Here is a 26,062-nt window from a genome sequence, read left to right as displayed (position 1 = left end):
GTTTCTGCGATTTCAAAACTAATTTTTTTAATTATATGTACTTATTAGTTTTGGCAGTAATTAGTTTTTATCAAACTGTAATATGATACTAGAGAACAAGTAAGAAATAATTATGTCAAAGCTTTGGATAATTCAGTGCAGTTTCCATGAAGTGTTACTGGTTCAAATGGCTCTGAGCATTATGGGACTTAACATCTCAGGTCATCAGACCCCTAGAACTTAGAATTACTTAAACCTAACTAACCTAAGGACATCACATACATCCATGCCCGAGGCAGGATTCGAACCTGCGACCATAGCGGTCGCACGGTTCCAGGCTGATGCGCCTAGAAACGCTCGGCCACACCGGCTGGTCATTATCTATTGTATGTGTTCTTAACTATAAATAACATTAGTGTATGCCAACTTACAATCATTTTGTTCATGTTACACATGCCATTAACATTTTAGCTCGCGCGACTGCATTATTACTCACTCCCAGTTATTAGATGATTTCAAATTGACGTCAAGCACTAACCGAATTTAATTTCTTTTCATCTTTGAGCTGGCGACTGTAATTATTCTACAGTCTACATTTATTCGATATGCAGGGTGAGGCAGTGAAACGGCACGATTTTGTAAAACCACCAAAGATTTATTTACAAGTAAAATCATAATAGTTGAACATGGATCTCAAGTACAAGAGTGGAAATTAAAGATTTAACTTAAAAACAATCATTTTTTAAATATGGTGTCAGTGAGGTGTCGTCCTTGGTTTTGCACACATTGTCTAAGCCTGAGATGAAATTGTCCCATGACGTTTCGTAGCATCTGTACTGGAATGTTGTTAATTTCCTGTCGAATTCGCTCCTTCAGGTCTTCTTTTGTTCTTGGTGGATTTTTCTGGAAGACTTTGCACTTGAGGTAGCCCCAAAGAAAAAAGTCTGGTGCCGTCAGATCTGGTGAACGGGCAGGCCAGGGGAAATCGCCATTCCTGCTGATTAGACGTCGTGGAAATGCAAGTCTGAGCAATTCCATTGAGACATTAGCAGTATGGCTTGTTGCACCATCTTGCTGGAAGAGTGTTTCAGCATCTGGATCATGTCGATCAATTCCAGGCAGACCAAAAATGGTCAACATGTCAGTATAACGTCCAGAGTTTACCGTCACTGTGTTGCCATCTTCATCTTCAAAAAAATAGGGCCCCACGATTCCACGAGATGACATTGCGCACCAGACTGTTACTTTTTCAGAATGGAGAGGTTTTTCATGAAGTTTGTGCGGGTTATCTGAGGACCAATATCTGAAGTTTTGCTTATTTACGTACCCAGTAAGATGAAAATGGGCTTCATCACTCATGCATAAGTTATGCACTCTTTCTTCATTTCGTTCAATAACGTTAAGCATTGACTGGCAAAAGCGTATACGGTTATTGTAGTCATTAGGTTTAAGGGCTTGCACTACCTGAATTTTGTATGGATGATAGTGAAGGTCACTCTTCAAAATCCGTCTTACTGATCGATTGCTGAGACCAAGTTCTGCGCTGTGCCGTCTCGCGGATTTTCGCGGACTTCGTCCCAACGCTTCGCGCACACGATTAATGTTCTCGGGTGTCCGGATTGTTTTTGTGCTGCCGCCTCTTTTCTTTGTTGTGCTAGCAGTAGCTTCAAAGGTTTTAACCCAAAGGAGAATGGCTTTCCTTGATGGCACGGGAGCCCGTGGCGGCAGGTTGAATTCACGACGAAAGGCGCGTTGAGCACCAACCACACTATCCGCGTTTTTGTAATATGCCTTTACGGCATATGCACGTTGCGCACTCGACCAACGCTCCATGGCTACTGAAACTTCCACCACTCTAGACGCCCAAGGTCACTTCCCCCACTCTCGCAACCCCCCTCCGCGCCCGACAACCACTATCGAAATCGTGCCGTTTCACTGCCTCACCCTGTAATTATTCAAAATTATTACTATCTACAGTGAATCAATAAAACTGGAAATTTACTGTAAGGTCTTATGGGACCAAACCACTTAGGTCAACGGTCCCTAAGCCTACACATCACTTAATCTAACTTAAACTAACTTACGCAATGAACAACACGCACACACACACACACACACACACCCATGCCCGAGGGAGGACTCGAATCTCCGACGGGGGTGCCGCAAGGACCGTGACTAGGCGCCCTACACCGCGCGGCTACCCCGCGCGGTTAGTGAATCAATAACTTGTTATCATTTTTCTACCTCGATCGTTTTTTAACTTAAAAACACCTCCTGCGGCAACGACCAGGGTATAACTACCTGTATTGTTTCGTTAAACATTGATCTTCGAGTTGGGTTGGGTTGTTTGGGGGAGGAGATCAAACAGCGAGGTCATCGGTCTCATCGGATTGGGGAAGCATGGGGAAGGAAGTCGACCGTGCCTTCCAAAGCAACCATCCCGGCATTTGCCTGAAGCGATTTTAGGGAAATCACGGAAAACCTAAATCAGGATGGCCGGACGCGGGATTGAACCGTCGTCCTCCCGAATGCGAGTCCAGTGTGCTAACCACTGCGCCACCTCGCTCGGTGTGGTCTTCGGAATTGATACCTTGCTTGCATTACTTGCGCAGCATTAGGTACACGTGTGACGAAACCTTTCATACAAACAGGAGAGTACAAATACGCTAAATATAGTATAGCATACAGGATTAAATTTGTAACTGATTTGGGGTACATACAGAGTGTGAAATTCAGTACAGGGAGCTGTCACCTCTGACAGTAACATAGGCTTTTCCTCAGCTGAGTATCAGGTAGAACTGAGCTCCAACGGCAGATACGGGTGTGTCATTCTATACTGCCACAGCTTTACATCTGAGTTTATAGAGTGTAGTGGCTGGCACGTGGTGGCATCCCAGTTTCTAGGAAACCAGTGGCCGGATGTTTTCAATGGGTGAGAGATCTGGAGAACGTGCTGGCCAAGGAGACAGTCGAACATCCTTTGTATCGACACGTCTGTATCGATTTCTACCCGGGTCGATAAGAGGTCGCAGGTCCTCCTCTTGGCGAGAGGCGCTTGCCGCAGTTTTGGGGAGAATTTTGAAGCAGCACGCAACCCCGAAACGTGGCCTCCGAAAATTTGGAGATCTGTGGTAAGGTACTATGGGACCAAACTGCTGAGGTCATCGGTTACTAGGCTTACTAAGTACTTAATCTAACTTACGCTAAGGACAAAACACAAAGCCATGCGCGAGGGAGGACTCTAACCTCCGACGGGAGGAGCAGCGCGAACCGTGACAAGGCGCCTAAGACCGCACGGCTACCCCGCGCGACGAAACATGGCCTTGCTTGTGGAGAGTGAGCGGAGCGTACGCTGTACAGGAGGAGGAAATTGGCGCTCGGGGACACGTCCTGGTGTTTAAATCAGAGATCAACAGGCAGCCGGAGTGGCAATTCCAGATTTGCCGCCGTCCAGAAAGCACGTGGGCGGAAGGAGGGGAGGGGAAGAGGAAGAGAGAGAGAGAGACAGAGAGAGAGAGCACGGGAGGGGGGGGGGGAGGGAGAAGGAGAGAGAGAGAGAGAGAGAGCAGCAGGCTGTCCCTGGGCCAGCCGGCCGTAGTGCGGGTTGTACAAGCCGCACTGCACTGAAAGCTGAAGTTCTGCTCTCCGCCTCGACGTCCGATGAACACAAGGAGTTTTCTGGACACCACAGCCAAGTTTAGTTTTTTCTAGTGTTCTGAACATCACACAAGGGTGTGACACGGTGATGATTTGTCTCCGTTGTTTTTCAACTACGTTTTCGAAAAACATCCTCCTAACCTGGCGGGAAAAGAGCAGCATGCGACTGAGAATGGGAACCAGATTTACTGTAATGGGAGTTCACTGTCCAATGTCGCCATCCTATCAGAAAACAAGCAAATTGCTCGTAACCAAATGGATCTGCTAAGGAGACCATCGAACAAAAGCATTAGAGAACACAAGATTAATGACCACAACTGCAGCCAAAATACGGATATTAGAAAGAAAATTAAGTTCCTCGATGAAATTGCCGTAAAAAAACGGAATATATAAAGAAGTCCTTTGGGAATACATACGCAAAAACGAGATCGCCCACCAGTCATCTCGAACAACCTGTAACAAAAAAGTCCATTCCCAGAACATCGAGTCGCTTCATTATTCAAAAGTTCTCAAAAACAGTAGTTTTTTACGTAGACGAAAGCCTCTGCCTAGATGGCGATGGACGATTTCTCAGACAACTGGTGAAGAGTCTCCGATCATAGGCAGGATACGGGGAAAGCGCAACCAGTCTGCAAAGGAAACTGCTTAAAATCATCCGTGCGCTCCATTTATAATATTGCTCAACTGTATGGAAGCAACAACAAATAGGACTAACAGGGGATCTGAAATTTTCTGGCAGATCAAAAATGTGCGTCGGACTGGGACTCAGCGAATGCTGGTCGTTCACAAATGAGGAACGTCCCGAAAATGTTGGGAACCTGATTTGGCAGACTTGTGGTTAGACGTATGTCATACAGAGAAAGTCTACTCCAAAAATGTCAAGAACCAGTATTAGGCGAGAAATCTGTGCCCTATGTACCGGCCGGCCGGAGTGGCCGTGCGGTTCTAGGCGCTACAGTCTGGGGCCGAGCGACCGCTGCGGTCGCAGGTTCATATCCTGCCTCGGGTATGGATGTGTGTGATGTCCTTAGGTTAGTTAGGTTTGATTAGTTCTACGTTCTAGGCGACTGATGACCTCGGAAGTTACGTCGCATAGTGCTCAGAGCCATTTGAACCCTATGTACCACTCCCGTAGAGATGGTGAAAACAATAGTAGACTAATGACAACGTGCATAGACGCATTAACCAGTCATTATTCCCGCGCTTCATACGCGATTGGAATGGGAACAAATCCTAGCAGGGTCGATGGTAAGTATCCTCAGTCACGCAATTCACGGTGGCTTGTAAGCAGATGTAAATGTGAAATACTGGTATCCTTTTACAAGAATAACCTTCGTAAAAAAGTGTAGCACAGAAATCGTATTGAAGTACAGGGGCTGGAATAAATTACGGAAGCATCGCGAAAAACGTATTCTTCAACATAAATTCATTGGCTAGCCAAGCCTGCAAGTTACACTGTTGTTATTTGACCATGAACGGCACCTGTGTAATGTCCTCAATACGCTGCAAGTGTTAATTGCGGTAAGAACAAGTATTCTGAGTAGTTCTGAGTGCATTATGTCAGAGCTAAACGATATCGAACGCTGGAAAACTGTTCGTTCCCGTATTGTGGTTGTTTCTGTAACCAAGGTAGCCGAAGTATTTTATGTTTCAAGAGGCACCGTACCGAAGACTGAACGAGATATACCACATAGAGGGAAAGCGGAAAAACGTCATCCGCAGAATGACAACGCGGACGAAAGCATCTGTTGAGTGATCGCGACAGATGGTCATAGAAGAGGATTCTGACGAAAAATAAGAGGACGTCAGTTGCAGAAGTCGCTGCAGAACTGAATGTCGCACTCGCGAACCATGTCAGCACCGGAACGGATCTCCATAAGTAGGAACTGTAGGGCGAGCTGAAATTCCAGACCATTCATAAGTATGTAACTGAACGTAACCGTAAAACGTGGTGACAGAGCTGTAAAACCAGGACTATGAAGCAATGGAAGAAAGTCGTTTGGTCAGCTGAATCTTCTTTCCACTTCTGGTCGAGTTTACGTTTCCCAAAGATGAAGATGGCGGGGGTTCGATGTTGATTTGGGCAGCTATATCGTGGTATTCCATAGACCCCATGGTTACTCTGCAAAGCCGAATTACCGCCAAGGATTACGCGACGATTTTAGCTGATCGGATCCATACCATGGCACAATGTTTGTTTCCCAATGGTGATGCTGTATTTCAGGAGGACAGGATCCCTATTCACGCTGCTCGCATCATCCAAAACTAATTTTGTGAGTACGAGGATGAAGTGTCGCATCTATTCTACGTAGCCCCCACAGTCAGCAGTGTACTGAGCCTTTGTGGTCTACTTCGCAGAGAAGGGCGCATGGTCGCTATCCACCTCCATTAACGTTGCCTGAAAAAAAAAAAAAAAAAAAAAAAAAAAAAAAAAAAAAAAAACCGGTTCAAATGGCTCTGAGCACTATGGGACTTAACATCTGAGGTTATCAGTCCCCTAGAACTGAGAACTACTTAAACCTAACTAACCTAAGGACATCACACACATCCATGCACGAGGCAGGATTCGAACCTGCGACCGTGGCAACAGCGTGGTTCCGGAGTGAAGCGCCTAGAACCGCTCGGCCACAGTGGCCGGCTTCGTTGCCTGAATTTGACACTATTTCGCAGGAAGGATGCTATAAGATTTCCTTGAAAACCATATATGACATGTATTTATACATTCTGAGATGATTGGAAGCTGTTTTGAAAGTCAAAAGTTTTCCTGCACAGTAATATGTTTTGTTTTTGGTCCACCACCTCTATGTTATACAGCGAAAGCCTACTTACAAAACTTCAAGAATATGGAGACATTCTTCAGTATCCTTCGTATCGTTCTCGTACGGATCCTGAAGAGAATATTAACCTACTGACAGCACACATTAAGCAGTCATTCTTCCCGCGCCCCACACGCGACTGGAAGGGGGATCAAATCCTAAGATCGTCTATGGGAAGTACCCTCTGCTACGCACTTCACAGTGGCTCGCATGCACATGTAGCATTCTGGCATCCCGTTACAAGAGCGACATTCATAAAAAAAAGCCACAGAAATTTACATTGCAGTAAAAAAAAAAAAAAAAAAAGAACACGGAAAAAAACGTACACGATTTTATTGTCGCCTACTTGGACTAATGGACGAAACAGGATGACTGTAAAGGTATTAGACTTTCTCGATATAAAACCCAAATCCGCAATGTTTTGATTAAGAAGTGCCAAAGAAGATAACCTAATATTAGATATATAGCTCAAGGTACTTTCGATAGAGATCTTTCCCCTTAAAAAAACAGTGGCAGCGGTAGAGGTCGATCCAAAGAATCAAAAAGACGACACCCCGTGGACAGAGGAGCACAAGCAAATCCACTCAAAAAGTAATGTGTATCATGCTGAACGCCACATCTGCCTTGACACTAATATTAATGAAAACCATTTCATGTAGGGACCACGCCTACTCGTCGTCAAAGATTTCGTCCAAATTTATGGTGTATGCAGAGCTTGGTCAGAAATGAAAGTAACAGAAGTGGGAGCCACAGATGACGAAGCATTTAGGAAAACAATAACATTTATGGTGCGGATCCGGCGACTCATGAGCCATTTATGTTAGCGTAACTCCAAGGCAATGGTTGACGCAGCGGGAACAGTATAGAAAGGTAATCCGACATCTTGGAGTCGAGTTCCTATGTGGAAAAGTTTTTTTATTTCCAATTTTTATGTTACTTGTACTGCAAGTAAAGCGAAATAACGCTCAGTACACTGTTACAATTAATATTTTCATAAATGGTATGAAACAGAAAGGGATGGGAAAATTTGGAGTTGCTAACAAATTTCCAGGAAGAGACTGTAAGAAGTACTCGAAGACTTCGTATATAAACTTATATTCTTTTTTATTTTAAAGTTAATGATTTACACGTTCTGGCGTGATATTCATCTTGAAAACAGGGTACCCTGTTTTTCTGTCCAGTTGGCGAAGGCTGCTCAAAGGCCAAAACGAAACTAACAGAACTCCTTTAAAGGAAAATAAAAAGGTGGTTTCCACCTGTGAAGTAGACCTCACGACCCAAGTATTATCGTTCTGTACTCTTTACGCTGTCCTGAAAACTTGCTAAGTTAAATGCTTATGTCTTTCCTGGCCCGCGCCAAAAATGCTTCTTTTTGTAAACGCTTGGTTATCTGAGCTTCCACTTATATCACTTTCGTTTCTGGCTGAGCACTGCATGTATCATACACTACTGGCCATTCAAATTGCTATACCAAGAAGAAATGCAGATGATAAACGGGTATTCATTCGACAAACACATTATACTAGAACTGTCATGTGATTACATTTTCACGCAATTTGGGTGCATAGATCCTGAGAAATCAGTACCCAGAACAACCACCTCTGACCGTAATAACGGCCTTGATAGCCTGGGCATTGAGTCAAACAGAGCTTGGATGGCGTGTACAGGTACAGCTCCCCATGCAGCTTTAACATGATACCACAGTTCATCGAGAGTAGTGACTGGCGTATTGTGACGAGCCAGTTGCTCGGCCACCATTGACCAGACGTTTACAGTTGGTGACAGATCTGCAGCATGTGCTGCCCAGGGCAGCAGTCGAACATTTTCTGTATACAGAAAGGCCTGTACAGGACCTGCAACATGTGGTCGTGCATTATCCTGCTGAAATGTAGGGTTTCGCAGGGATCGAATGAAGGGTAGAGCCACGGGTCGTAACACATATGAAATGTAACGTCCACTGTTCAAAGTGCCGTCAATGCGAACAAGAGGTGTCCGAGACGTGTAACCAATGGCACCCCATACCATCACGCGGGGTGATACGCCAGTATGGCGCTGACGAATACACGCTTCCAATGTGCGTTCACCGAGATGTCGGCAAACACGGATGCGACCATCATGATGCTGTAAACAGAACCTAGATTCATCCGAAAAAATTACGTTTTGCCATTCGTGCACCCAGGTTCGTAGTCGAGTACACTATCGCAGGCGCTCCTGTCTGTGATGCAGCGTCAAGCGTAACCGCAGCCATGGTCTCCGAGCTGATAGTCCATGCTGCTCCAAACGTCGTCGAACTGTTCGTGCAGATGGTTGTTGTCTTGCAAACGTTCCCATCTGCTGACTCAGGGATCGAGACGTGGCTGCCCGATCCGTTACAGCCATGCGGGTAAGATGCCTGTCATATCGACTGGTAGTGATACGAGGCCGTTGGGATCCAGCACGGCGTTCCGTATTACCCTCCTGAACCCACCTATTCCATATTCTGCTAACAGTCATTGGATCTCGACCAACGCGAGCAGCAATGTCACGATACGATAAACCGCAATCGCGATAGGCTACAATCCAACCTTTATCTAAGTCTGAAACGTGATGGTACGCATTTCTCCTCCTTACACGAGGCATCACAACAACGTTTTACCAGGCAACGCCGGTCAACTGCTGTTGGTGTATGAGTAATCGGTTGGAAACTTTCCTCATGTCAGCACGTTGTAGGTGTCGCCACCGGCGCCAACCTTGTGTGAATGCTCTGAAATGCTAATCATTTGCATATCACAGCATCTTCTTCCTGTTGGTTAAATTTCGCGTCTGGTAGCATGTCATCTTCGAGGTGTAGCAATTTTAATGGCCAGCAGTGTAAATTCGGACGAAATTGGAGATGAGGAGTTGGCGCAGTCCCCTTTATCAGTTGTATTGTTACACATTTATTGCCTTACGACGGGTTTTCAGTAAAATCAATACTGTGTTATGCAGCCGCAAAGCAACAAACCATAGTATTAAAAATGCGTGTTATGTAGTAAGCTGAAGTGAAAGTTTTGGTAGTTTAGCATCCGCTGCTGCAATGTTTTCGAGTGCTTTTTCGCTTTATGAAGAAAATAAAATTTTAGCGGTACATTTGTGTGGTGCAGAGACTTGGGGTGGACGGCACCACACGAACTCTGACCTATCACTTACATCTGGCTGTAGATCGGTCGTATGTTTCACATCGTATTGCTTTCGGTAATGCTAGCGTGTCTGTGAAGTATAAGAAAATTCTACTTGGACTTTGGACGTGGTGACTGCCTCGATCAATCTTTACGGTTCCAACGGTTTACGACCGGCCTACAGCAGCGCCGAAGCCGATCACACGAGTCGTTAAAACGTCCGAGAGTAAACCGTTGGCTCATTCAACTGCGCGCTCCTATCGACCCGTGCCTAGATTCCTCCTAGCAGAGGGGCCGACGTCTAGCCATAAAATATGGCGCTCGCCCTGAATCTACTAGACGAATGACATTCAAAATTTCATTAGTTCCGAGAATGGACGTTTCGTGTATGATGCAGAAGGAAAGGGACTAGACAAAACAAACGAGAAAACAAGCTATATTGGTAACTAGTGCACTTACGAATCTGTTTCACATTATCATTGTGGCTGCGCTGAGGTTTATATTACTTAGTGACACTTCGGAAACAAACAATTTTAGACAGCAGTAGCTCTAAATCACAAGCTCAACTGGCGCATAAAAGTCGGAACCAGTTAACGACTACCGCAGCAGGCTGGTTTTGGACTCGGAAAATGATGCTTAAGTCAGGTTCTTAACCTCACAGGAGACATGACTCTGGTGAACGTTTCCGAAAGATGGTAGTTACTGCTGTTGCAATAGTACATCTATTGCGTTACTAAAAATCACAGACCTGCTTTAGACTATAATTTGGTTCGAAGAATTCAATTCGTAGTTTCGCGTAGGCGATTCTATGTCTGGTTTAATGTTAGTCAAAATTAGAAGAATGGTTTCGCACAAGGTAGTGTGCTAGCATAAAAAGTATCCGTCCTGTACACAAATGATAAGCTATTTGTCCGGCTACGAGACATCTTCTTTATGTAGATATTCTTTGCCTCACTGTACAAGCGCAAACTTTTAAAAAGGTTGAAAAACTTACAATGTAAACAATGTGCCTTTCATCTTTGCTTAAGATTGGCACGAAGTACCTTAATGTCCCATGCGCCAGATACTAAATCATCGCCAACAACACACACAAACACACACACACACACACACACACACACACACACACACTCACAAAACCACACACAGCCTGTTCCTGGCATGCTGCCGCAAAACAGTAAGCTAGTACTCTTTCCAACCGAGCTCAGCAAAGCTATGTATCTAACCGTTATTAGGTTTTCCACCTACAATGACTATTGTGCGCACTGTTGAAAGCTGCAGCAAATAACATTCCAGGAAAATGGCGTGCGGCAAACAAGGTGCAAGCCTACATGATCTCAAACGAACAATCAATGGTTTCTTTTTCTCGGCAGCCGTAGCTGCCTGCCCAGTCTAATCTACAAGTACATCAATATCCTGCAAGCCGCCTGACGGTGTGTGGCAGAGGGCACTTCTTTGCACGGTATTACCAACTGATCCCTCCTTCCCTGTTCCACTCGCGAATGGCGTTTGGGAAGAATTATTGTCGGTAAGCCTCTGCGTTACCTCTAATTTCGAATGTTTTCTCATTGTGGTAAAGTGCGAGGAAGTGATGTGTTGTCCGTCTCTTCCCGGAAAGCACTCTCTCAACAGTCCAATAGTGAACCTCTCCGTGATGCACAATGCCCCTCTTGCAGTGTCTGTCACTTGAGTTTGGCGAGCCTCCCCGTAACGCTCTCGCGCGGACCAAACGATCCCGTGACGAAAAGCGCCGCTCTTCCTTGGATCTTCTCTATTTCTTCTATCAGTCCTACCTGGTAGGGATCCATGACTCGTGAACAATGCTCAAGAGTATATACCGTCCCCAGTGAAATATTAAGAAAAGACTGAAAAAACAGTATTTATAAAGAAGAGACATTTAAAAATTGAATAATAAGTGGACACTAGCCGCTCAGGCGAACATGTATTTTTCTCATGTATCCGTATTATGATAATTTCTCTGTGTAAGTTTCGAGGGCAAAGAACTATAACAAAATGATCTAAAGAGACGACAATATACGCTCTTTTGTTAATTTTTTAGTCGTCTTCACTTCTTCTATTGTCTTGGTTGCTTGTAGACGGACATGTTGCGAGTGCTGGCAACTGTAAGTATATTTGTACTAATTAAGCAGATAATATATTGATTTAATATTATTGTTCACTTTTAATTTGTAAGAGGTGATCCCGACGTCCGCCTTCCTTGAATTAACCTGCATTCGAGTAATTTACAGTGCAACAATCGCAGCGGCCGATGCAGCCAGCGACGTCATTACGTGGCGATATTAACTTATAAAAATTAGCGGAAGCGAAAAACTCGCTCGCTATTAACATAAGATACATTTTTCTCCATAGCCGCCCGACAATGAAGAAAATACGTAGCTTTAAGATTCTTATTTTCAGTACAACAGCTGAGAGGCAGAGCCAGGACTCCGACTACAATGCAATGGTAAACTGAGGTAAGAAAAAATACTCTCGCGCGTGTGTGGGTCGCAACTGTAATTAATAACTAAAGATTTCTTGCTTTAAAGTGTACTGACTAGCTGAGGAAATTAATATGAAAAGTTTATTCCATTGTTCAACTTATATGCTCATGTATTAAGACGCAGTGATTCTTTCGTCATTAACGTAACAAATGATTTCTACTGAAGATTAATATTGTTAAAGAAAGAGACAACTGCACAAAAGCATTTAATTGTAAATCAAAATTGAATGAAATATCATTTTGATTAGTCGGCAACAATCACCATTACCAATCAATTTCTGTAATAAATGATAAATTAAATTACGACGGCCGACGGACGCGAGAAGTCCTACCTGGTAAGGACCCATGACTCGTGAACGATGCTCAAGAATCGGTCGAACAAACGCATTGTAAGTTGTAAGTAGGCTGTTTAGGTGTTTATGTTGGTAACGCCACGTAGCGCAGTGTGCAGTCTGTGGCTGGTTGGCATTGTTGGAATATTCGCTGTTGTAGTGTTGGGCAGTTGGATGTGAACAGCACTTAGCGTTGGGTAGTTAGAGGTGAGCGGCCACCAGTGGTAGATATGGAGTGAGAGAGATGCCAGAGGTTTTCCAGCACTGTCATTCATAATTTTTTTAAGGCGACGTTTCAAAGTCACTTCTTTCGTAGAAGAGTTTGTAACAACAACAACGTTATACTATTGTACATATAATAATTTTTTCTTCTGATTTTCGATAAATTAGTGTAAGCAATGTTCTAATTTCATTTCTTTTTTTCTTTTCATGTCATTATGTTAAAGAAACTGTAAACAATTTTCGATGTGAATATTAATGTTTATGTCAAATTGCAAGCAATATTATAACAAAATGGAAAGGTAAGAAATGTTGAAACTGTTGTAAGATGTTAAAGTTGTAATTGTGCGCCTGGTCCATTCGTAGGCAATGTATTAGGATATGTAGAATGCAAAACCTCGGGTGAATACCCTGTCTGTAGGGGAGCGGTAAAAGGGGATGGCAGGCGAGCGCGGGAAAATGCACACGGGCACTGTTCGGCATAACGGGCTCAGCAGTAGTAGTCGGAGTTGGGCATTGGTCTGAGTAACAACGTTCTGGATCGAGGAGGCTCTCCTGGAAGACGTAGTTTCGTTGAGCCTCGGATGTGCCGTTTCCGACGCCTATACAGCATGGCAATATTCCATAGGCACTAAATGGAAAAATATTGCGACGCTAAGAAGAAGTAAAGTGCCGATACATCAAGAGCCATAGCTGTGATTGTATGTGTGCTCTGCGCCTCGCCATCTCGCCGCCCGCCAACCGCCGCACCGATACGAACAGGTTTGAAACTTTTAGTACTGTATTCGTGTGGACCAGTGTTACTTTTGTTTCTGACTGTTCAATAACAACTTCACTTTTACCAGAACTGTCCTATCATTTAATTATCCTCATCGCTAACCTAGACAGGGTCCCTTCCACATGTTGTGCAATCCGAGTGTCCCGAAATGAAGATTTAAAGTTTATGTTAATAATAATTACCTGCAGACCTATCTATGTTAGAATGATGTTTAAAGAACTTTGTTGTTAATGAATCAATAAGTAAAGAACAAAGATCTGACAAAGTTGGAAGATAATGTTGAAATTGGATTAGTGATGAAGTTTAGTTAATTTGAGACAAAAATAATGGTAGTTAAATGAGCAAGAAATAAGACAGAAAGAGTAGTAACTCATATATTGGAAATCTTGAGTGCTTAACGATTCCATAATCAAAATTTTCAGTACAGTGATCATAACAGTTTCAGGGTTCCCTTTCCCCCCCCCCCCTTTTCTTTTCTATTCATTTAAATTCTGAAGTGTACTGAAATGATTTGACCAGCAAAGCTAAAGTCAATATAAAACCTAAATTTATCAGTGTTTTACCATTTTAAAAATTGACATTGTATGTACATTTCGAAAGTACTATTTCTAGGGTAACCTATGCCCGATTTTAATCAGATCAGTAGACAGTACGAAGTTTGTAGTAAACATTATAGTGTATTGTTGTGTGTTTGTGGCTTGTTCATATTAGTACAGAAAGTGAAATTATTAGTTCAGTAGATTTTCGGATTCTAAAATTTACCATATTATGCAGTGTCATTATGTGTTGTTTTGTATGAACGTACATCAACTTGTACTGGGAAGAAACTCAGTTAATGCCTAATTAGGCTGGCGACCGTATTATTAACAATTTGGTAGCATCTGCTGTGTTGTTTCTTGTCCGTCCTAACGTGTAGTTGCACTTCAGACTTGCTTGACGTATCATTGTTGTTACTGAGTGGGTGAAAGTCTGAATTTGCCTCCATTCTGGTACACGCGGTCAACATATATACCAAAATCCTTTCTTATAAGGTGAAGCCCGTCAACTTACCATAGTACAGGCTTTAATAAGTATCGTGCGCAGTAGCGTAGTGTTACAAGTTACTTTTCCTTAAGATGATTCGTAAGAATCTCAGTGCGGCAAATGCTTGTCCTATTATAAGTAGCGATCAAAAAGTTACCGTCTGAGGGCGTTGCTGCAGCGTATAAGCACCGTATCGCTACATCGATGCAGGTATATAAGCGCCGACATGTACGCAAGACATTAGTGTTGCATTCATGTCTTACTTGCGTGCGTGTGGTATAGGTGGTTACATGAGTTGTGGCGAAGCTATTACCAAATAAGTCCAATCAGCACCAACGTGCTGTTGTTCCATTCTTGGCTGCCGATGGACAAACCCCGGTAGACATTCATTGGAGAATGAAGAATGTGTACGGGGGACCATGTCCGTCGAAAAACACCGTTGTGGAATGGTGGGAATGGTGCGCCAATTTCCGTGCAAGGGGTGCTGCTGCCATCGCAAATGTCGTAACGCCGAAGTTCCACCAACGCAAGTGGGGAACACTCCAACACCCACCGTGTATGGTAGTCCTGATCTCTCCCCATGCAGTTACCACGCCTTCGGTCCGTCAGAAAAGGCCTTGCACGATCGACGATTCCTGTCGGACGAGGCTGCACAGCACGCAATTAAGGATTTCTTCACGCAGCAGGACACGGTGCTCTATCAAAGCGGTATCGTCAATCTGGTGCGTCGGTGTAATAATTCTTTCAATGCTGACGGCGATTTTGCCTGATTTGCATACCGATTCTGGACCGTACGTCCTCCGAACACAAAGTTTTTGAGCGCCCCTTATATTTGTTTTGGGGCAACGGCCCTGCCGCAGTGGATACACCGGTTCCCGTCAGATCACCGAAGTCAAGCGCTGTCGAGTGTGGCCGGCACTGGGATGGGTAACCATCTGGGCCGCCATGCGCTGTTGCCGTTTTTCGGGGTGCACTCAGCCTCGTGATACCAGCTGAGGGAGCTACGCGACCAAACAGTAGCGGCTCCGGGCACAGAAAACCATCGTAACGACCGGGAGAGCGGTGTGCTGACCACACGCCCCTCCTATCCGCATCCTCAACTGAGGATAACACTGCGGTCGGATGGTCCCGAAGGGTCACTTGTGGCCTGAAGGCGGAGTACTTCTTTATATTTGTTTTATGCGATCATGCAGGTTGATGTCACCCTGGATAGCTACTGATAGATATTTTACGATGGCTACTGTTTCCAGCAAGTTGTCGCCAATGGTGTAGTTGTACAGTAGTGGATCTTTTTCCTGTGTTTGTGCAAAATGTTAGATATATTTACGTTCAGGATAAACTGCCGGAAACTGCACCATTCCTCATTTATCTGTAGATCATTTTGCAAATCGATACTTCTTCTGGCGTTGCTACTTTCCTATAGACATACTCATGATTGCGAATAGTCTTGAAGAGCTTCCGTCAGTTTTTACTAGATCATACATACACAATGCAAACGGTTATATTCCTATTACACTTCCTCGGGGTACTCCGGAAATTACCTTTACATCGATCGATTTTGTTTCGGTAAGAACGACGTGTTGAGCTCTATCAGCGCGGAAGTCTTGAATTCAGTTGCAAGTCTGGTCTGATGCTCGGCAAGCTCGTATTCTCTTCACTAAACAGCAGCGCGGGACGGTGTCAAATACCTTCCTGAGGCCAAGGCACACGGCACCAACCTGTGGGCCATTGTGTGCAGCGAAACTGATGTCATGGAGGTACAGAGCGAGCCGAGTTTCGCAAGATCTCTCTTTATGGAATCCATGTTGATTTTTATGGAGGAGATTTTGGTTCTGCAAAAACGTCATAATTCTTAAGTATAAAATAAGTTCCATAATTCTGCAAAATATTATTGTCCGCCGAGGTGACTTGTAAGTAAACATTCCCCCCTTTCTCCGTCCGTCCGTCTCTGTCCGTTTCGCGTATAGCCAATGATGATGGCAGCCAATAGCAGTAGGGGCAAATTCTACCAATAACCCTTCTCCAGCGTAAGTGTGGAATAATACCTTTTTATCCAATGACGACGCGCCATGAGTAGTATCCACAAGAGTTTAGCCAATAACGCCCCTTCTTCTGCATCAGCGCGGGAATATTAGCCTATGACGATGGCCCACCAGTGGTAGCCATAAGAATTTTAACCAGTACTCCCTCTTCTCCAGCACAAACGCGGGAAAACTCTCCTTTATAAGAGAACGCGACACTGGTCTCTAACAGTCTTCTAGCAGTAGTGGACACAGAAACATCCTAAAGAAGATCCCAGCAGAGAGGCCGAAACGTCGATTATTTTAGAGGAAATATGACGCGGCCTTACTACCCAGAATATTTGAACTTCAGTGAGAACGGCCTGCAGACTTACATAATTCTGCAACGTCTCTCTAAAGTGCTCTACCACTACAGCTCTTGAGCCACGCAGTCCATAATAGCATCTGAATACCGTTTTTGTCTGACCTTTGATGCTTAACTTCATCCATATTAACCCACATTCGGAAACCATGTAACCTCGTCGGATATTATTTATTTCTTTACTGCAATAAGTACGCCACCACCATTGGTGAGCCGGCCGGTGTGGCCGTGCAGTTCTAGGCGCTTCAGTTTGGAACCGCTTGACCGCTACGGTCGCAGGTTCGAATCCTGTCTCGGGCATTGATGTGTGTGATGTCATTAGGTTAGTTAGGTTTAATTAGTTCTAAGTTCTAGGCGACAGATGACCTCAGAAGTTAAGTCGCATAGCGCTCCGAGCCATTTGAACCATTGGTGACTAACCGATCCTTACGATAAATATTCCAATCTGAACTTAGGGTTTCCTTCCTATTTACTTCCGATTTAAACCAGCTTTCTGTTCCTAATACTACCGGGTAATCAAAAAGTCAGTGTAAATTTGAAAACTGAATAAATCACGGAATAATGTAGATAGAGAGGTACAAATTGACACACATGCTTGGAATGACATGGGGTTTTATTAGAACCAAAAAAATACAAAAGTTCAAAAAATGTCCGACAGATGGCGCTTTATCTGATCAGAATAGCAATAATTAGCATAACAAAGTAAGACAAAGCAAAGATGATGTTCTTTACAGGAAATGCTCAATATGTCCACCATCATTCCTCAACAATAGCTGTAGTCGAGGAATAATGTTGTGAACAGCACTGTAAAGCATTTCCGGAGATATGGTGAGGCATTGGCGTCGGATGTTGTCTTTCAGCATCCCTAGAGATGTCGGTCGATCACGATACACTTGCGACTTCAGGTAACCCCAAAGCCAATAATCGCACGGACTGAGGTCTGGGGACCTGGGAGGCCGAGCATGACGAAAGTGGCGGCTGAGCACACGATCATCACCAATCGACGCGCGCAAGAGATCTTTCACGCGTCTAGCAATATGGGGTGAAGCGCCATCCTGCATAAACATCGTACGTTCCAGCAGGTGTTTATCAGCCAAGCTGGTGATGATGCGATTCTGTAACATATCGCCTTACCTCTCACCCGTCACGGTAGCAGTTACAAAACCAGAATCACGCATTTCCTCGAAGACAAATGGCTCGATAACGGTAGATGTGGTAAATCCAACACATACCGTGACTTTCTCGTCGTGCAGTGGAGTTTCCACGACAGTTCTAGGATATTCGGTAGCCCAAATTCTGGAGTTGTGGGCGTTGGTAGACCCTCGGACCGTGAAATGAACTTCGTCGGTCCACAACACGTTACTCAACCAATCATCATCTGCCGCCATCTTTTGAAACGCCCACACCGCAAATGCCCTCCGCTTCGCTAAATCGCCAGGTAACAGTTCGTGATGCCAATGGATTTTGTACGAATAGCATCGGAGGGTACGCCTAAGTGCCAACCAAACAGTAGTGTATGGAATGCCGGTGCGACGTGCGACTGCACGAGCGCTGACTTCCCCGTGCATAGACGAACCCGCTACGGTCTCCATTTCTTCCTGAACTGTCTCAGCAGCATTACGCCTTGTGTTCGGTCGGTCACTACGGGGTCTATCGTCTAAACAACCCGTGGCTTCGAACTTCGAAATCATTCTCGCCACAGCGGCATTTGTCAACGGACCTTTACCCGTTCGAATCCCCTTCCTATGGCGATAGGATCATAACGCTGAACTAGCACATTCCCCATTCTGATAATACAGCTTCACTAAAAGCTCCTTTTCAGATAACATCAATATGCTGCGACTGCTGGCGCATCTGATTCTCTGTCTCCTTACAGCTCCTTTTATACACGATTGTCATGCGCAGTCACTGACGTTTTGCTGTCCAGCGCCATCTGTCGGACATTTTGTTAACTTTGTTTTTTTTTTTTTGTTCTAATAAAACCCAATGTCATTCCAAGCATGTGTGTCAATTTTTACCTCTATATCTACATTATTCCGTGGTTTATTAAGTTTTCAAATTTATACTGACTTTTTAAACACCCTGTATATGGACGTTATAACGTTCAATAAGTGATACTAATTCTGGGGCCTTGCCCTGAATTCTCCTGTAGTTTTCTAATATCACATTAATCTGTTCTACACCCGATCTGGAGAACGAGGATTCTCTGAAAACATAGTGGCTCATCATCTTAGATTTTGGCTAGCAATTCGTCACTGATCCCAAGGAGGGGGGTTACTCTAAAACCCTGAAAACCCGGATGTGCATGCCACTTCTACTCCGTTACACTTGATGTCTCTTTCTGCGTGCGTTCAGTGCATATCTGGCCTATTAAGGGGAATAATAGCTTAGACCTTCCACTCTGCTCCAAACCAGAGGACCGCGATTGAACTTGTGTGTGGTGCTACAGATATTGAGCTGAGGCTACAACTGGTGTGCGATGCTAATTGCCTTCACCAAATCAGTCGAAAGGAACTGAGCATGGCCTCAGAACCCAAGCGTCGGGCGTCATTCGTTCAGCCTTGAGCCGCTATTTGCAGCTTGCTGCATCCAGTGTGTTCGTCAGTGTTAGTAGGGCCCCCCTCCACGTCCCGGGCAAGACCCCCTAACAAACATACTGAGTGCGCACTTGTATTCTTTCCTGTCCTGCCTGCTATTCCTCAGGGGCTCCATTGCCCACCCAACGTTGGAGCTCCCAATCACTAGCATACCCGCCCTCTGCATTTGTCTAAACTGCGCAGGAAAATCGGCCGCTGACACAACAAGAGAGGCATCCCGTGCTGGATCATAAGTATTATCAACACTGGGTAGCGCTTCGTACCTATTGCTACGGTGTAAGGAGGCAGCTTTGCGGCCCATTCCTTCTTTCGCTTTCCGCCCAGTGACTTGCGAACACACTACCGTCCACCGTTCACTCTGGAGAGAAGATGGACCGGTCAGACGTCGCGTATCAGAAGACGCAGTTACAACCTGGTCGAACACACTACCGTCCACCGTTCACTCTGGAGAGAAGATGGACCGATCAGTCGTCGCGTATCAGAAGACGCAGTGACAACCTGGTCACTAGAGGATTCCAACCGCACCAAAAGTGTTGCAGTTCTCCTCATCGGCACCCTGATGCCGCCGCAACTTTGAGCAGTATCCCCAAGCCTGTGGACTGTGGCCAGCACTGCCTCCAGCTGTTTACGGACAGCAGCCATTTCTCATTGTGTCCGTTCACAACAAGCACAGTTCTTATCCATACCGTACTGTATAAAAGAAACTGAATTAGATCTCAAAAAGTACAAACAAAGTAGTCAGGAGTAACCGAGAAAGCGCAAAACAGATCCCTGCAAAACGGAAAGTTAATCGATTTGTCACTACTGAGGTTGGAGTGTACGCAAAATATAAACGAGGAGAATAAAAAAAACACTAAAATATGCTCTGCAGAGTTCTCACTATATCCTAAGTTCGAAAGACCAGCAAGCTCTTAAAAACAGAAATGAGTTTCTCCGCTGAAAATGGGCGTATTAACAGTTACTGTTTACTAGAAACTCTGCTTACACAAAAGCTACTGTAGGAAATAAATAAACAAATTCCGAAACACTGATCTAAACTATATGCTGTGTACAAACACGAGATTTAAGCGTAGCCGCCGGCCGGAGTGGCCGTGCGGTTCTAGGCGCTACAGTCTGGAGCCGAGCGACCGCTACGGTCGCAGATTCGAATCCTGCCTCGGGCATGGATGTGTGAGATGTCCTTAGGTTAGTTAGGTTTAATTAGTTCTAAGTTCTAGGCGACTAATGACCTCTGAAGTTAAGTCGCATAGTGCTCAGAGCCATTTGAACCATTTTTAAGCGTAGCCACGTCACGTGGCGCTTCTAGCGGCAGGAAGCTACCCGAAATAGCTACCTCACAGAAATATATCCACCTAAATTTACGAAAAAAAAAACTTAGAGTAAATTAGAAAACCACTAGTCTACTCAGAAGTTAAGTTAGGAGACCACTAATGTAAACGATGTATACAAACCGCATACAACAATTAAGCTGCTCTTGCTGATCTCCGCTCTCTTGAATATTTACTGTTTCCTACAGTCACGGAATCAAGGAAATAAAGCGACACTCCCTACTTCTTCGGCGCAAAAATACACTAAAGAGCAAACTCACTCAACACAAACGATCGAAATACACTACTGGAAATGGAAAAAAGAACACATTGACACCGGTGTGTCAGACCCACCATACTTGCTCCGGACACTGCGAGAGGGCTGTACAAGCAATGATCACACGCACGGCACAGCGGACACACCAGGAACCGCGGTGTTGGCCGTCGAATGGCGCTAGCTGCGCAGCATTTGTGCACCGCCGCCGTCAGTGTCAGCCAGTTTGCCGTGGCATACGGAGCTCCATCGCAGTCTTTAACACTGGTAGCATGCCGCGACAGCGTGGACGTGAACCGTATGTGCAGTTGACGGACTTTGAGCGAGGGCGTATAGTGGGCATGCGGGAGGCCGGGTGGACGTACCGCCGAATTGCTCAACACGTGGGGCGTGAGGTCTCCACAGTACATCGATGTTGTCGCCAGTGGTCGGCGGAAGGTGCACGTGCCCGTCGACCTGGGACCGGACCGCAGCGACGCACGGATGCACGCCAAGACTGTAGGATCCTACGCAGTGCCGTAGGGGACCGCACCGCCACTTACCAGCAAATTAGGGACACTGTTGCTCCTGGGGTATCGGCGAGGACCATTCGCAACCGTCTCCATGAAGCTGGGCTACGGTCCCGCACACCGTTAGGCCGTCTTCCGCTCACGCCCCAACATCGTGCAGCCCGCCTCCAGTGGTGTCGCGACAGACGTGAATGGAGGCACGAATGGAGACGTGTCGTCTTCAGCGATGAGAGTCGCTTCTGCCTTGGTGCCAATGATGGTCGTATGCGTGTTTGGCGCCGTGCAGGTGAGCGCCACAATCAGGACTGCATACGACCGAGGCACACAGGGCCAACACCCGGCATCATGGTGTGGGGAGCGATCTCCTACACTGGCCGTACACCACTGGTGATCGTCGAGGGGACACTGAATAGTGCACGGTACATCCAAACCGTCATCGAACCCATCGTTCTACCATTCCTAGACCGGCAAGGGAACTTGCTGTTCCAACAGGACAATGCACGTCCGCATGTATCCCGTGCCACCCAACGTGCTCTAGAAGGTGTAAGTCAACTACCCTGGCCAGCAAGATCTCCGGATCTGTCCCCCATTGAGCATGTTTGGGACTGGATGAAGCGTCGTCTCACGCGGTCTGCACGTCCAGCACGATCGCTGGTCCAACTGAGGTGCCAGGTGGAAATGGCATGGCAAGCCGTTCCACAGGACTACATCCAGCATCTCTACGATCGTCTCCATGGGAGAATAGCAGCCTGCATTGCTGCGAAAGGTGGATATACACTGTACTAGTGCCGACATTGTGCATGCTCTGTTGCCTGTGTCTATGTGCCTGTGGTTCTGTCAGTGTGATCATGTGATGTATCTGACCCCAGGAATGTGTCAATAAAGTTTCCCCTTCCTGGGACAATGAATTCACGGTGTTCTTATTTCAATTTCCAGGAGTGTACTCGCTAACTCTTACAAGAAGAATAAATAGCTCTACTAAAAACAGCTAAATAATCAGCTACTGTTCACCTCTACTGAGACGTAAGTTAGTATACCACTAAGCCAAACGACATGGGCCTATACAAACTGGGTACAACAGATAAGCTGTTAATGCTCCCTGTTGACCTCAGATCTGCTTGGAGGTTGGAGCTCTACTGAGTCTGGAATAGATTTGCCTTCGCGAAGATGTAGACGTCATCCTCAAAGAAACGTAGGAAATAATACCTCGTAGCTTGAAGGCTACACCTTTGGAGAAACTGCACAAAGTAGCTGTGCTTCTGCTCCAACAGTGCGACGAGCAGCTGAGAATACAGTGAAAAATTCACGCAGACCTTTGCAGAGCTCTCTATTTGCAGCATCGTTCCCAGAGTGGATCGGGGTCCTTTGGTTTGGAGCCGAGTGGAGGGCCTCAACCAGGGGCTTCGTCGACTCTGTGTCGGTCTTGGCTGCAGATTTCTAGACTTGCGCTATTGGGTGGGGAATTGTAGGACGTCCCTAGATAGGTCAGGGGTGAACTACACAAAGGAAGTGGCTACTTGGGTAGCAGAGTACTTGTGGCGTGCACATGGGATTTTTTTAGGCTGGGCAGTAGTGCGAGGTGTCATGATGAACACTCACCAGTCGACGTGCAGGCAGGGAAATCAGGAAGCGCTCAGTGTAAAGACACTTCAGCTATCAAGATATTAGCAGTAAATTTTCAGAGTGTTCGGAATAAAGTTCCTGAATTTACTGCCCTCCAGGAAGCGTGTGGCGCGCAAATTATTCTCGGGACTGAGAGCTGGCTGAACCCTGAGATAGGAAGTTCTGAAATATTTAGTGAGGGTTAGAACGTGTATCGGAAAGACAGATTAGACACCGTAGGAGGTGGTGTCTTCATTGCAGATGACAAAAATATTGTGTCTACTGAGGTCGAAGTAGAGTGTGATTGTGAAGTTATCTGGACACGTTTAACAGGGCTAGGAGGAATAAAGTTAATTGTTGGGTGTTATTACCGGCCACCAGGTTCCACCGTGACAGTTCTAGAATCATTCAAAGGGAGTTTACACTCTGTATCGCAGAAGTACCCGGATCATGTTATATTAGTCGGAGGCGACTTCAACCTACCTAGTATAGACTGGGATGTCTATGGATTCATTACAGGTGGTACAGACAAGCCGTCGTGTGAATTACTTTTGAACACACTATCCGAAAACTGTCTTGAGCAGCTAAATCGACAGCCAACGCGTAATGGAAATATTTTAGATCTGGTAGCCACGAACAGACCAGACCTCATCGACGGTGTCAGTGTTGCGAGAGGGATTAGTGATCATGATGTTGTCGTTACGACTATGGTTACGAAAGTTAAAAAGTCGGTCAAGAAGGCTAGGAGAGTATTTTTATTAGAAAGAGCAGATAAGCAGATGTTAGCATCCCACTTAGTAAATGAATCTACTTCATTTACTTCCGGTACGATGGTCGTGGAAGAATATGGGCAAATTTTAAACACATTGTAAATCACGCATTGGAGAAGTATGTGCTGAAAAAGTGTGTTACGGACGGAAAAGATCCACCGTGGTTTAACAGCGCAATTCGGAGAATGCTCAGGAAGCAAAGACAGTTGCACTCGCGGTACAAGAAAGATCGGGAGAATGAGGACAGGCAAAAGTTAGTAGAGATTCGTGCTGCAGTAAAAAGAGAGATGCGCGAAGCATACAACCACTACCACCGTCATACCGTAGCAAAAGATCTTGCTGAAAACCTAAGGAAATTCTGGTCTTACGTAAAATCGGTAAGCGGGTCGTAGGCTTCCATCCAGTTACTCACTGATCAGTCTGGCCTGGCAACGGAAGACAGCAAAACGAAAGCTGAAATTTTAAATTTAGCATTTAAGAAATCTTTCACGCAGCAGTATCGTACAAACATGCCACCGTTTCTGAGTCTCGTGCAGATTTCCGTATGGAGGACATAGTTATAGACATCCCTGGGGATCTGAAGCAGCTGAATGGGTTGAAAATAAATAAATCGCCAGGTCCTGAGGGGATTCCAATTAGGTTTTACAGAGAGTACTCTACTGCATTGGCTCCTTACTTAGCTTGCATTTATCGCGAATCTCTTGCCAAACGTAAAGTCCCAAGCGACTGGAAAAAAGCGCAGGTGACGCCTTTATATAAGAAGGGTAGAAGGACGGATCCTCAAAATTACAGACCAATATCCTTAGCATCGGTTTGTTGCAGGATTCTCGAACATATTCTCAGTTCGAATATAATGAATTTCCTTGAGACAGAGAAGTTGCTGTCCATGCATCAGCTCGGCTTTAGAAAGCATCGCTCCTGCGAAACGCAACTCGCCCTTTTTTCACATGATATCTTGCGAACCATGGATGAAGGGTATCAGACGGATGCCATATTCCTTGACTTTCGGAAAGCGTTTGACTCGGTGCCCCACTGCAGACTCCTAACTAAGGTACGAGCATATGGGCTTGGTTTCCAAATATGTGAGTGGCTCGAAGACTTCTTAAGTAATAGAACCCAGTACGTTGTCCTCGATGGTTAGTGTTCATCGGAGGTGAGTGTATCATCTGGAGTGCCCCAGGGAAGTGTGGTAGGTCCGGTGTTGTTTTCTATCTACATAAATGATCTTTTGGATAGGGTGGATAGCAATGTGCGGCTGTTTGCTGATGATGCTGTGGTGTACGGGAAGGTGTCGTCGTTGAGTGACTGTAGGAGGATACAAGATGACTTGGACAGGAATTGTGATTGGTGTAAAGAATGGCAGCTAACTCTAAATACAGATGAATATAAATTAATGCAGATGAATATGAAAAAGAATCCCGTAAAGTTTAAATACTCCATTAGTAGTGTAGCGCTTGACACAGTTAAGTCGATTAAATATTTGGGCCTAACACTGCACAGCGATATGAAGTGGGTCAAGCATTTAATAACACTTGCGGGGAAGGCGGATAGTCGTCTTCGGTTCATTGGTAGAATTTCGGGAAGATGTGGTTCATCCGTAAAGGAGACCGCTTATAAAACACTAATACGACCTATTCTTGAGTACTGCTCGAGCGTTTGGGATCCCTATCAGGTCAGATTGAGGGAGGACATAGAAGCAATTCAGAGGCGGGCTGCTAGATTTGTTACTGGTAGGTTTGATCATCACGCGAGTGTTACGGAAATGCTTTAGTAACTCGGGTGGGAGTCTCTGGACGAAAGGAGGTGTTCTTTTCGTGAATCGCTACTGAGGAAATTTAGAGAACCAGCATTTGAAGCCGACTGCAGTACAATTTTACTGCCGCCAAGTTATATTTCGTTGACAGACCACAAAGATAAGATAAGAGAGATTAGGGCTCGTACAGAGGTATATAGGGAGTCATTTTTCCCTCGTCCTGTTTGGGAGTGGAACAGGGAGAAGATGCTAGTTGTCGTACGTGGTACCCTCCGCCACGCACCGTGGGGTGGATTGCGGAGTCTACATGTAGATGTAGATAAAAGGTACGTACGGATCAGAGAAGGTATCGGCGTACCACAACAACTAAAATCAAGACGAACTCTCAGGCCACAGTTTAGTGGACAGGCATTAAAGTTCCGTGGAA

General features: G+C 45.3%; 1 protein-coding gene and 1 pseudogene across 1 annotated transcript in view; one reads left to right on the top strand and one right to left on the bottom strand.

Annotated features, from left to right (window-relative positions):
* The window catches only part of LOC126474256 (uncharacterized), a 168,453-nt gene that overhangs the window by 21,775 nt on the left and 120,616 nt on the right, over positions 1 to 26,062 (bottom strand). The window lies entirely within an intron of this gene.
* On the top strand, positions 15,283 to 15,400 carry LOC126475825 (5S ribosomal RNA; annotated as a pseudogene).

This window comes from Schistocerca serialis, chromosome 4, assembly GCF_023864345.2.
Source record: "Schistocerca serialis cubense isolate TAMUIC-IGC-003099 chromosome 4, iqSchSeri2.2, whole genome shotgun sequence".
Classification (NCBI taxonomy): Eukaryota; Metazoa; Arthropoda; class Insecta; order Orthoptera; family Acrididae; genus Schistocerca; species Schistocerca serialis.
Note: the sequence above shows the minus strand (reverse complement) of the source record. Positions and strands in the feature narration are given on the sequence as shown.